The 12481-nt window shown below is 42.8% G+C and overlaps 1 protein-coding gene across 3 annotated transcripts in view; it reads right to left on the bottom strand.

The window, feature by feature from the left end:
• The window catches only part of KLHL13 (kelch like family member 13), an 88280-nt gene that overhangs the window by 69160 nt on the left and 6639 nt on the right, over positions 1-12481 (bottom strand). The window lies entirely within an intron of this gene.

Raw genomic sequence — 12481 nt, 5'->3', positions numbered from 1 at the left:
CATTCTGGAAGAGAAACGTCCTGGCCGGCTAACATGCTGTAGGATCAGGGATAGCTCTGTCTTCTGCAGTAGAGAAGCGTGCTCTTAATAGCAGTCCTTGTGGGGACGTTATCAACAATCTGATTCAATGCTCAGCCCTCCCCCCTGTACAGATCACAAATTGCCTAAAGTAGTGACAGGGAAGCCAGGCATGCAGGTGTCCATCTGGGGGGCCACTCCGCAGCTCCCGGCTCTGTCTGACCTCCAGGGGCTGCTGACTGATGGCGGCGAGATCTCAAATGGGGGCAGCAGATAAAGAAGCGATTCAGGCAACTCGACAGAAAGGGATGGTGTGCACCAGCTAATCGTCAGACAAAAGAGCACCGGATCCATTACAAAAGCCCCCTGCTGACTGTGTGCCCTGCAACACCAATACGGTGTGTTTATCACAAAAGGGGCTGTGTATGTTATCATGGCCGTATCCATATCAGGGGGGCTCTACAAGCCATTAGCCTTATGGTTATACTAAAGGAAATACTACAAAGTATCTATCTCCACTCTGTATCGGCTTGTCATTGCTATGTGCCGCCACGTTCTTCCACATCTGTATACAATAGACAAAAAGAGAATACAGATCGTATAATAAGCAGTATAGGGCCGTGTGTACAATACTGCAGGAGATTACACTACTGCAATAACAATGCTCAGTACAAAAAAAAGAAATACAGAAAAATATTAATAATAGGGCACCTGAGAGATCCAAAGTCTCAACTAATCTGGCTGTCGTTAAAAACAAAGACTAAAAAAAGAGAGAGGTTTGAGCACAATCTTGATCGACCAGGCAGGTACCATAAACCTCTACAATGTAATAAATCTGGTAACACTAGGATTAGCGCGGAAACAGTAATAGTGTAGTAACTCAATTGTAACTACAAATCACAAGAAAAATGTCCAACCATCAAAAAAGTGTACATTATTATAACAAAACTTTACTTACAGCAAAAAAAAAATTAAAATACAAGAGTCAAAATGCAAATGTAAAAACGAGTTACACAACGCGAAAGGCAAGGAGAGGACAAGCAAATAATGCACCATGGAAGCATGGTAAATGGTATGCAAAGTCAGATGCAAATAGCAAACGCATAAACCCACATATTAGAAGCCCAGTAGGGAAAATAATGGAAAAAGTGCCTGTGTGGTACCAAATCAGAGGCAAAGAATATACCGATACAGCCCGCTCCTGCCAAGATGGCACCCACTCCTACATAGGTTTCAGAAGAAGCCTCTGCAGCAGTTTTTAGTATCAGGGTCAGAAAGCCACAGACACAAATGTAAAGGCAACCTGAGGAGATGGTGATTGAGATGTGTCACTACAGATATGTATCATTTACTGGGAAACGCAGCATTTCGGAGTAAACACTTTTTGACAATTCGGCTTAGGACCATGTCTCATATGACCAGTCAGATGCCGGTCTCTGGCGGCTCCTCCGTGCCCAACTCCCCTAGACTGACAGATCTCCCTCTATACACACACTTTGGGAGAAACCTGTCAGTCTTCAGGAGCTGGTCATGGAGAAGTTGCCAGACACATGCTTCAGATTAATCATCCAAGATACATAGGTAACGATGCATCAAAGTGTTCTTGCCAGCCACCTGGCTTTAAACACTTTCGTTAGTCGCAACTTCAGATTACACTAAAAGTTTGCAACTTGTTCAAGTCAGTTTCGCAAAGTTCTGCTAAAATGTGCGGAGCTGAGGCGTGAAGTCACACCTTGCCCAATTGATGAATGTTGCAGATCTTGATGAATTGGGGACATTGTGCCCAACCAAATTTTAAAGTTTGGTCTGAAAAGCCACGGCGAGAGTAAAATATACACAGCTGAAACAACAGAGCCAGTTTTAGATTCATGCTACTTGTGCTTCACGCACAATGGATTTCCTGACAGGTTTCCTTTAAATCTGGGCAAAAAGTCTACACTGGCATAGGACTAGTGCCATGTCTGAGAGGGCGAAGCATGATAGATTCACAAACCAAACAGGGATCCATCACCAGGTACAAACACAATGCAGACACAAAGTAGAAAACAGTTGATCTGACAGGTTCTTCTATTCAACCAAAAGTCAATACATTTTTTTCAAAATGTGCAGATAAAAAGTTGCATATTTTTGTGCAGGATATTTGCAATAACTTCAGGGAGAGGTATAAATACGTAGCTAAGCTAACAACCTCCAACCACCTGACCTATGGGGAGCCTTGAGTCATTCTCTTTCTGTATCTTCTGCATCCCTCCTCTGTCTCCCATCTCACTGATGCTTCCCAGTGGCATATCTGTGTGGCTGCTCCAAAATACCAGGCTGCTGGCACGCTCCATCACTCTGCTTGCAGAGGCAATTTTGCCCCCGCAGCATCAAAGTATAGCAATGGTGGTCAACTCTCACAGACGTCACATTTTAGGTACATCGGCTCTTGGGATCTATACCACAAAGCCCTAAAGAAAATCTGACAATCAATGAAAAAAAGCACAAGTAGATCACAAAAATGGTTGACTTTCACCTAGCTGGAGCTGTATGTTTGTAGACAGTAATGAGTGGCGAGTCTACACTAAAACAGGGGACGGTCCAATAACTAACATGTGCTTTTTCGGATGAAATAGGACCCCCCCCCCCCCCAACACACAACTTTCTTGCATAATGTCAAATATCAGCCAAATGGTCCCATGTTGTGTAAGCTCATGGAGCAACCTAAAGTTGGCCAAAGACATAGGAATAACCATAATATGAATAATATGGGGGCCTGTGTCCCACAAAGAGATGTGTGTGAAGGGGAAAATCCACTGTCTGTCTAATCCACTGTTCTGCTAGTAGATACACCCATGCCATAGGTATCTCCCTCTTACCAATCTTTCTCCTCTCCAATCTGTCTTGAATACACTAGCCAGGGTCGTATTTCTGTCCAGTCACTACACCAACGCCTTTAACTTTGTGCCAGTCATTGCACTAGTTGCCCATCTGCTACAGAGTACAATATATACTTATCGATCTTACCTTCAAAGCTCTACACAGTTCTGCAACACCCATCTCCTCCCTCATCTGTCTATCACCCGACCCATGCCCGCCATTCTGCAAGCGATCTAAAACCGACATCCTCCATAATTCGAACCTCCCATTTCCATCTCCAAGACTTCTCTCATGCTGCGCCAGTTTTCTGGAATGCACTATCCCGGAAGATGCCATTAATATCTACCCTTCTCTTTTTTAAGTGTGCTATGTTTAGATAGGCTTATTGTCTCACTTTATCAACTATCCCGTTCCCCTTTGCAATTTTCCTGGTGTCGGACAACACCCAGTCTGATACCGATGACTTGTCCAAAAGATAGATCTTCAATATACGAGCAGTGGAAAACCCCTTTAACGTGTGGTCCATAATTATCACATAGATACAGCCAGCTTCTTTAGCGAAGATCTAAAAGTGGTGGATAGATTTTGTTTTTCTTCAAACAGGAGCAAATCTCAAATGGTTTTCATTTCTAGTGATAGAGTGTATTTTGTTGGTAATTTTAGGATTGTGGTGCATCAATATACATCTGGTTTCAGGTAACTCAGAGTAATATGTGTGTAGAAGAGGATTAGCACAATTTCTGACCATCATATAACTGGTATCCTACATTTTTCACCAGTTTTCTCCTCTGCAGGCTCTAACTTTCACTTGTCTCTGAGTTAGTGAGTGGAGACTGGCTGCTATGGTATCGCCCATAAACGGTACACATAGACAGAAGCAGCAGCATGGAGGACATTACACACCGAGCAGTACAGCTGTAAATCCAGCAATGGGGTAAGAAATCACCTGCTTGGAGCTGCAGCACGATCTTTACCTTTTTCTTTAAAGAACAGCTGCCTATGGAATAATAGGGACAGAACTGTATGCGCTTCTAGTATATGTTGCAAAAACAATAGATGAAGTGTAAAGTACCCATATTTGTAAGGCAAGTGGAAAGTTAGCTAAAGGTTCTCATCCTCAAAAGGCCAGTCCATCGCATACAGAAACAGAGAAGTTATAGTCAAGGTAAGAGCACAAACATTTTATGGACAAAGCAACTGAAGTGTAAGCAGCGGTAAGGGCAGCTGCAGAAGACCTTTTTCTCTACATCCGAGAAAATCGGTCCGATTATGCTAATCGCACTCTGATCAGAGTTTGATCCAATTTTTGCAGAGATGGAGTCTGGAGGAAAAAAAAAATGACATGTGCACAGCCCAATAGAACAACATAGGGATGAGCACCATTCATCAAAACCATGGAAAGCACTCATCCAAGTTATGGGGTCATGTACACGGCCCCTAATGCTGATAATCAGGCTCAGGGTATGGTCACATGAGGTTTTCGTTCAGGCAAGATTGAAATGGATCTGCTGTAAAAGCTGCTTAAAAAAGTGGTAACAACACTCAAAAGACGACTTGCTGTGCATCTATTCAGGCTTTGGCGCTTCAAGTTAAAATCAGCGACCTAACCAATATTCGGGAGGCTTCTGCTATGAAGACGCTCTATAATGTGCCATACAAGACAGTCAATGTGAAGGCTCAAAACATGTCTTTCTAGGCATTTTGTCAGAAATTTTGCTACAAATATCAACAGCAGTTTTATCACTGAAGTTTAAAAACATGCGTTAGGCTACTTCCACACTTGCGTTTTAAGCTGTACGTCGTTGTGCAGCAAAATGTCATATCGACGGACGTCACGAAAATAGGGAAAAATGTGTGTGACGCATCCAGTGTAATGACGGATGCGTCGTCCACAAATTCCGGGAGAGAGGGAGAGGGGGAGGGGGAGAGGGAGACTTTTTCACGGATGTGAAAATCCTTCCGGGCATGCTCAGAGGGGAAAAACAGGATCCGTCGCTGGATTCCTGTGTGTGACGGTCAGAGACGGATCCTGCATCCACAGGCTTCCATTATAGCCAACGACGGGCAGCGCAGATGCGTCACTGACCGATTTTCCGACGTGCAGAAAAAAACGTTCCTCTGAACGTTTTCTCCGCACGACAGACCGCTATTTTCCAACGGATCCAGTGCACGACGGATGAAACGGATGGCCATCCGTCGCTAATACAGGTATATGGGAAAATGCATGATCCTACAAATTTTTTTGCAGGATCCTGCATTCTCAAAAATCGACGGATTGTGACAGAAGCTGAAAAACGCAAGTGTGAAAGTAGCCTAAGACAAAAAGGAAGGATTTCCTAAAGAGTCTTCTGCATGAAAAATGCACAATTGTTGGCTGTCTAAAAAAAAAACATCAATGTGAACACACCCTTGTGCACCAGATAACACACACATTTCTTGCCAGAGACCCCTGTGATACATTGGCTAATCGCAGGAAGGAGATGTGCAGCGAGTAGTATTATTTCATTCAGCTTAAAGCGCCACCTAGAGGAGACCAAAGCTCAAATACCTTGATCCAGCATGAGTGCAGGTCACAGGATAAAATGACTAGGAGACACACAAATGAGCCAGGATGATGTCAGTCCATTATCCTGAGCTACGCCGCTTTGTGTCCGCTACAACCAGCATAGGAAACTGTCAACAGGAGGGAAGAACATGCGCTATATAGGTGGCTCTCATCTTCTGAATACACAAAACTTCAAAAAGGGCAGTTTCACACACAGCATTATTTTGGGGAAAAATGTCTAAGCAGTTTTTGATTAATTATTTGAGCCAAATGTGGAATGGGAAAAACAAAAGGACTAAACATTGCACAGGCTCCTCTGGGGTCTGACAGACTAGGGAATTGGCAGCTTAAAGGGAATTATAGGAGAAGCATGGCTGGCACTTGTACTAAAACAGCACCACTCCTGTCCACAGGTTGTATACGGTATTGCAACTTCACCCTATTCTATTCAATGGAGCTGGAAGACAACAGACATGTTTTAGGCAATTCAGGACAGGCTGTCGGATAACAGCACCTCGAGGATTATGTATAAAGGTCTAGCAGCCCCTTGGCTTATTTTGTGGAATGATGTAAAATCAGCTACCTACGGAAGCAGATTTCTGACATGACTGTACTTAGTAGTTTCTTCCTAAGCAAACAATTTTATATCCCAAGTAAAAATAGAAAAAATAATAGTACACATTAAGTCATCGCATGTAAACGTTACCCTTAGTTATAGGCTGTAACCTGCAATTCAGAATCTGGGTCAGAACAGTAGCGCTCTTTGGTCCCGGGTCCTGCCCTAATATAGGTTCCACTTGTACTACGGTCACCCTTATATTACACATAATCCCACAGGCTTCTTGTCTACTGAGCTCATGCCGCCGAGTACATAGAAACAACAGGTGGCTGTATAGTCAATCAATGGGCTGACATTGTCAGGAATGTTTCTGACTGGCCTTGCTAATATCCAAAGAAACTCCGCTAATATACACAGCAGATATAAAGTCTACACACCCTTGTTAAAAAAAACAAAACAAAAAAACAGCCATAAGGTTTTGTCAGATTAAAAAAAAAGTCACGTCTGAATTTTTTTCCCACCTTCAGGTAAGAGACCGCTGTATAACGAGGATCGCAACACAATGCTTCAGACTGGCCGTCGATACTCCCGAGCCGAGCGTGACAGCTACATAGAGGTATATACTGTCACACTCAGGTCGTGAGAGCTGACGGCAAGTACGATCATTGCACTGCAATACTCGCCTGAGGTATGCCGCCGTCTGACTCCTTAATGTCACCAATAATCTGGACAATTAAGATTATTTTTGGGTAGGGGTCTATCAGAATGCCACGTCCAGAAATGGCAATCTTTTCTCACTCTTTCTTGCAGTAGTACCTCAAATCCGTCCTATTGTGAGGGCAACCTGTGTACAGCACCCTCTTCAGGTCAACCCACAGATTTATGACTGGATTTAAAGGGCCACTGTCACCCCCTCCAGCCGTTATAAACTAAAAGAGCCACCTTGTGCAGCAGTAATGCTGCAGTCTAACAAGGTGGCTCTTTTAGTTTTTGCTTCTGTTATTCCCTCAATAAAGCGTTTTATAATTTTCCCTAAATACCTGTCTTTGTACCTGGAGGCAGGTCTGAAGCCTCCTCTGTGAAGCGCCCAACTGCCGTCACTCATCTCTTCTGGGGCGATGGTCGCCGCCCCCTGCGCGCTGTTCTTCTTAAATCCGGCACCTTCACTGTGCGTGCGTGCCTGCCTGGGGCAGGCGCAGTGTTCATTGGCCGTCATAGCTCAGATGCAGGGTGCCTGACTGCGCCTGTGCGGGCAGTGCGGCCACCCTGTTACTGAATCCCCGCCCCGCACTGTGTTATGTATTATGCACAGTGCGGGGCTATTATTAAGGCTTATTCTACTTGAAGAAAGAAAGGATTATGGGTTCGCTTTCTAATATGTGCACATGCTCCTAATTTTATTATGCTACATGATTAAAAGGCCAAGTTTTAACTACTTTCCCTTGGTGCTGGAGAACATCTCCTTTTTCGACCATTGAGAGCTATTCTACCTGAAAACAAGACCAGTGCATACTTCATGCACCACAACCATACCACAGATTGTCTACCCTGGAAGTCTTCTGTAATACTTCTCAAACACAGAAGTGTATCAAAAATTGGAAGCAGCACACCATAGTAGTCAATTCATGTGCAGTTTAATTGCCCATCTGGCGACATTTCGGTCCCAAAGTCCCCTTTTCTTTGGGACCAAAACATCGCCAGATGGGCAATTAAACTGCACGTGAATTGACTACTATGGTGTGCTGCTTCCAATTTTTGATATATTAGGACTGGTACATGCCTGGGAAGCTTGTGCACCCTGTAACTACTTTTGTGCTGCCTTTTCACTTTCTTTTTTTTTAACACATAAGTGGTGAGATAAATTTACACTTTTTCTATTTTTAGATATTTTGAACTGTTCATAATTCCCTCCTCCTTGACTAAAACCTGATTCAGTTGCCGATAAACAGCCCGAAACCATAATGATGCCTTCACCATGCTTCACGGTGGGTATGGTGATTTTTTTTTGCTAATGTGCAGTGTTGGCTTTGTGCCAAACATACCAGATGACATTAAAATCGAGGCTGAACATTTTGGCCATAGTAGACAATAACAGGTTTTCCCCCATGCTTTTGACAGATTTGATGTAGGTTTCAGCAAAAGATATCCGGACTTGAATGGCTTTATTTGTCAGAAAAGGCTTTCATCTTGTCACCTTACCCCACATGCATGACACTTGCAAAATACAGGAGATTGTTGACACATGCAGTAGACACCAAGTACAGCGTGCACCTTCTTTAAACGTTATTGTAGGCCTCTTATCTTTTTATCAATTTTTCAGAGATGTCACTGTTGTGTCAAAATTAAGCCACTTCTTGATGACATCACAGTGTTCCATGGTATATCTAATGTCTTGGAATTATTTTTGAACCCATCACCCGACATAACTTTCAACAATGAGATCCTTTTGCTGTGTTGTAAGCCGTTTACAGACCATGGCTACTGCTGTATAATGTACTAAGAAAAGGTCAGAAAAATCCTACTACAGCAGCTAAACTTTATATGGAGTTAATCAATCGCTGTAAATGATGGCAGCAATGTATTGACTACTATGTTACACGAGTTTAAATGTGATTGGCTAATTCTGAACACAATCACATACCCCCAATTATAAGAGGGTGTTCACACTTATGCAACCACATTATTTTAGCTTTGTTAGTTTTATTATCCCCTCAAAATGAGTTCAGTTTGTTTCTCATTTGTGCACATTATGAATGACATTAAAGGCGTTGTCCACAATTGGACAATCTCTTCTGAATCGCCAGTAAACTAGTAATACTTATACTCAATTTTAGTGCCAGTGTAGCTCCAGTGGTGTCAGCACTGGCTCTCGGGGCTTGCGTGACATTGTTTTGTCATGTGATCCCTGAGGTCAATCAGCGCTGGCTTCACTCTCCTCTCTCATGAATGTAACTGATATCCGGAGGAAGGAAGTAAGAAGGCAGAAGCTCATTTCCTCCAGATGTCTAGAACTGTCCACAAAGAGGGAAGAGTGAAGCCAGGGCTGACTGGTCACACAGACGTCTGGCAGAGTGTCGCTATGCAGTAAACACTTGGGATCTAAGGGGTACCCCCCAATTATTACAGTAGAAATATATTTTAATATTTTAGCCATAGGTCAGCAAGGCAGTGTTGCTCAGCTGTAAGCCTTTGTTCACACCAGTCACTCTTGAGCTTCCATTGGACTGAAATGAGAAGCAATGTGGAGGATAAATTATGCCGTCCCTTTAGGTCACCAATAAATTGCTGATGCAAATCCTTATGTGTATAATCTAATACAGCAGGGACAAACAATCAGTCAGCACTGACAGATACTGCACAAAACACAGCCTGAAAACATAAATGTGCCACCAGCAAAATAAACAAGTCAGGTAACATCTAGATTGCAGTCATCAGCACTATGCAATATAAATGGAGAGTACAACACACCTACAAACAATAGGCAAAAGCTGGCCAAAAGTAGCACTTGGAAAACTTCAATATCTAATGTTTTCATCTGACAATCAAGAAAGGCACTAAAGCGACGTTGAGTATATTTAGTTTTCCTGTGCTTTTATGAGGAACAAAAAAAAACAGAAGGATAAACTTGGCTCAGGCAGAAACAGAGGTCTGAGCCAGCTGCGGTGATGAAAGAGGAGATCTGGAAATGAGCGGAGAGGTTATTAATGGTGTGAAGAACAGGAAGAGAAAGTAAAGTGACAAGGACACACACGGGTATGCTGACCATGTCACAGTCCGGCCCCACGGGACCGTGACAAACACATTTAATCCACAATTAAAGCTGAATTAGTCCAGATATACACATACGGGAGATCATTTCTAAAGACAAGAATGGACCACATCATAGAAAAGTAACATTTCCAGTAAATAATCATCAAATCTAAAGTATGCAAAACAGTAAAACAGTATTAAGCCATATTCACACATTGCCTTTTTGCTACATTTTTTCAGCAGCCAAAACTAGCAGTAAAAGATCTGCATTCATAACACCCGTTTTTTTTTTCAGTGTTTTGGGTGTTTTTTTGCTGCGTTTATTTAGTGCGGATTACTTGTGTGATTTGTCTACGGTACTTGTTTAATTAAGTTAGTTTTATTCAGCAAAGTCGCGATAAAAAACACAAATAATTGACATGCTGCACATTTCAAAGACACTGCAGTTATCCAATCCAGTCAGGGGAAAAAAAAATTGTGTGCTTTTGGTGGTACTTGCATTAAAACACACTGCCAGGAAAAAAAAAAAAGAGTGGCAAAACCGCTACGCTGTGCACGCAATGTAGTTTTCAGGTGGATTCGGAAAACTGCTTGAGAAAGCGCCAACTAAATGCTCAAAATAATGAATATATGCATTTCTATGAGAAAAGCACTTGTTGTTCATATGTTCAGACTTCTGAGGGTCTGCTAGCCGCATCAGGTTTCTAGCGATGCCAAGAGGTTAATAGACGGGAGCCGACCACTCTTCAGGTGTTATCTGCTGGAAAGACGCTCTACACTTTATAATGGAAGTCAATGGGAAATTTCAGAAGACGCCTGGGAATTTTTGATAGTGGTTTCTTCATTGTTTAATGGAATGGAAAAAAAAGTCCAGAAAACAACAGTTAAAAAAAAGAAAAAAAAAAACAATACAAAACATCAACAACAAAAAAAGCACTCGGGAAGCCAACCAAAAAAAAAAAAAGAGCATATTTCAGTAGCGCAGTAGAGAAAAATAGTAAGTAAGATGATCGGTGTATATGGATATACAGCACCTGATATGTTCTCTTTTCTTTAAGGGGTGTTCCAATTGGAAAAAAAATATCACCTATTCACAAGAGATCATGGGGGGGGTCTGACTACAGGGACCCCACAGATAGCCAGAATGAAGCACTTTTATTGCTGTTAAAATAGAGCAGACGTGTGCACAGGCAACTACTTCTTCCATTCATTCGCTAAGGGACAGCAGAGGAGCTGAATGTGACTTTGTCCGGCAGACCAGTAGAAAATAAATGGAGCAAATGTTGGGCACACGCAATACTGCTTGAGTATAATGGTATATAAGGACCGTACTCGTGATCAGAGCAATCGAAGGCGTTTCAGCTGAGAACCAACAATTCGTGATGAGCGAATATAATTGTTACTCGAAATTTCCAGAGTATTTTTTAGTGCTCGGAGATTACGTTTTTTCGCCGCAGCTGGATGATTTACAGCTACTAGCCAGCTTGATTACATGTGGGGATTCCCTAGCAACCAGGCAACCCCCACATGTCCTCAGCCTGGCTAATAGCTGTAAATCATTCAGCTGCCGTGATGAAAACTAAATCTCCGAGCACTAACAAATACTCGGAGATCACCCGAACATGCTCTGGAAAACCCGAGCAACGAGTATATTCGCTCACCAGATGATACGCTGCATTCAATGAAATACCCCATTATACCCATCATAACTTTCTGACTTCACATACCCAACATGGAAAGGTCCAGCTATTTTTTCCGCCCTGTCTGCACTTTCTTGTCACATGGTCATGCCGATATAAAAAGTGTCAGGTGTGTCCCACCTGCTCAGGCTCCGGACCACCGCTTCATTATGAAGCACCTAACCTGCAGCGGGTCTCCAAACATGTCTGTGCATATCAAAAGGCGGAGAGGAGTTAGTTACATGTCTTCTGGGACGTATGGAACGTCACAAATGTAATATAACCATAAAGAAAGCTGCTGTCTGCACAGTATCATGTGAAAGTGGTGATAATATTTCAAAGGTCTAGTTGGAACTCGACTAATGACATTTTCTCATGATGAAGTCATTCAGCACTCAGACTATGATCCCTCGGCCGCGCGGGACGGAGCAGTCTTCTTTTTTCCAGATTTGAATGAGAAAGCAGCATATGAAGCATTTGAAGGACACAGAACCTATGACATGAAAGAGTTCCTATTTCAGTTAATGTCTCGAGAAAGGAAACAGCCAACTTCTTAAGAGCTTTAACCACAATGCTAGCCTGGCTTACAAACAAGAAAAGTATTGCAAAGGACAAGGTTTTGCAAAAACGGAAAAGCCTAAAGCTTCAGCCCCAGCAAGACTAAGTGCACTACACTAAGAGCCGCAGCCAACAATCATGGATATTTGTAAAGGAAGCGCAAATCCAACCCTATCCTAACCGGTGGTCCCCAACATCTAGTCTTGTAAGGGGGCATTGATGTGTTTAATCACTTTTATTTCATTTAATAATGGGCCCGTGGCAGAGCGATCATAAAAAAAATACACAAGGTCGCCTACTGTACTAAGCCGCTCCAGGGTCTTCCAATGGTCTCCTAGCTTCCTCTTATCAGGGGGCATCACGTGACTGATATAGCCTCTGATTGCCTGCAGCAGTCATGGAGAAAGAGCCAGGAAAGGTTTCTTCAGTTTCAGATGCAACATGACCCACTGCAGTCAATCAGTAGCACTAACTGACTGTACCCATCACTCTATACTGCACACCAGAAGAGGA

Source organism: Ranitomeya variabilis, chromosome 2, assembly GCF_051348905.1.
Source record: "Ranitomeya variabilis isolate aRanVar5 chromosome 2, aRanVar5.hap1, whole genome shotgun sequence".
NCBI lineage: Eukaryota > Metazoa > Chordata > Amphibia > Anura > Dendrobatidae > Ranitomeya > Ranitomeya variabilis.
Note: the sequence above shows the minus strand (reverse complement) of the source record. Positions and strands in the feature narration are given on the sequence as shown.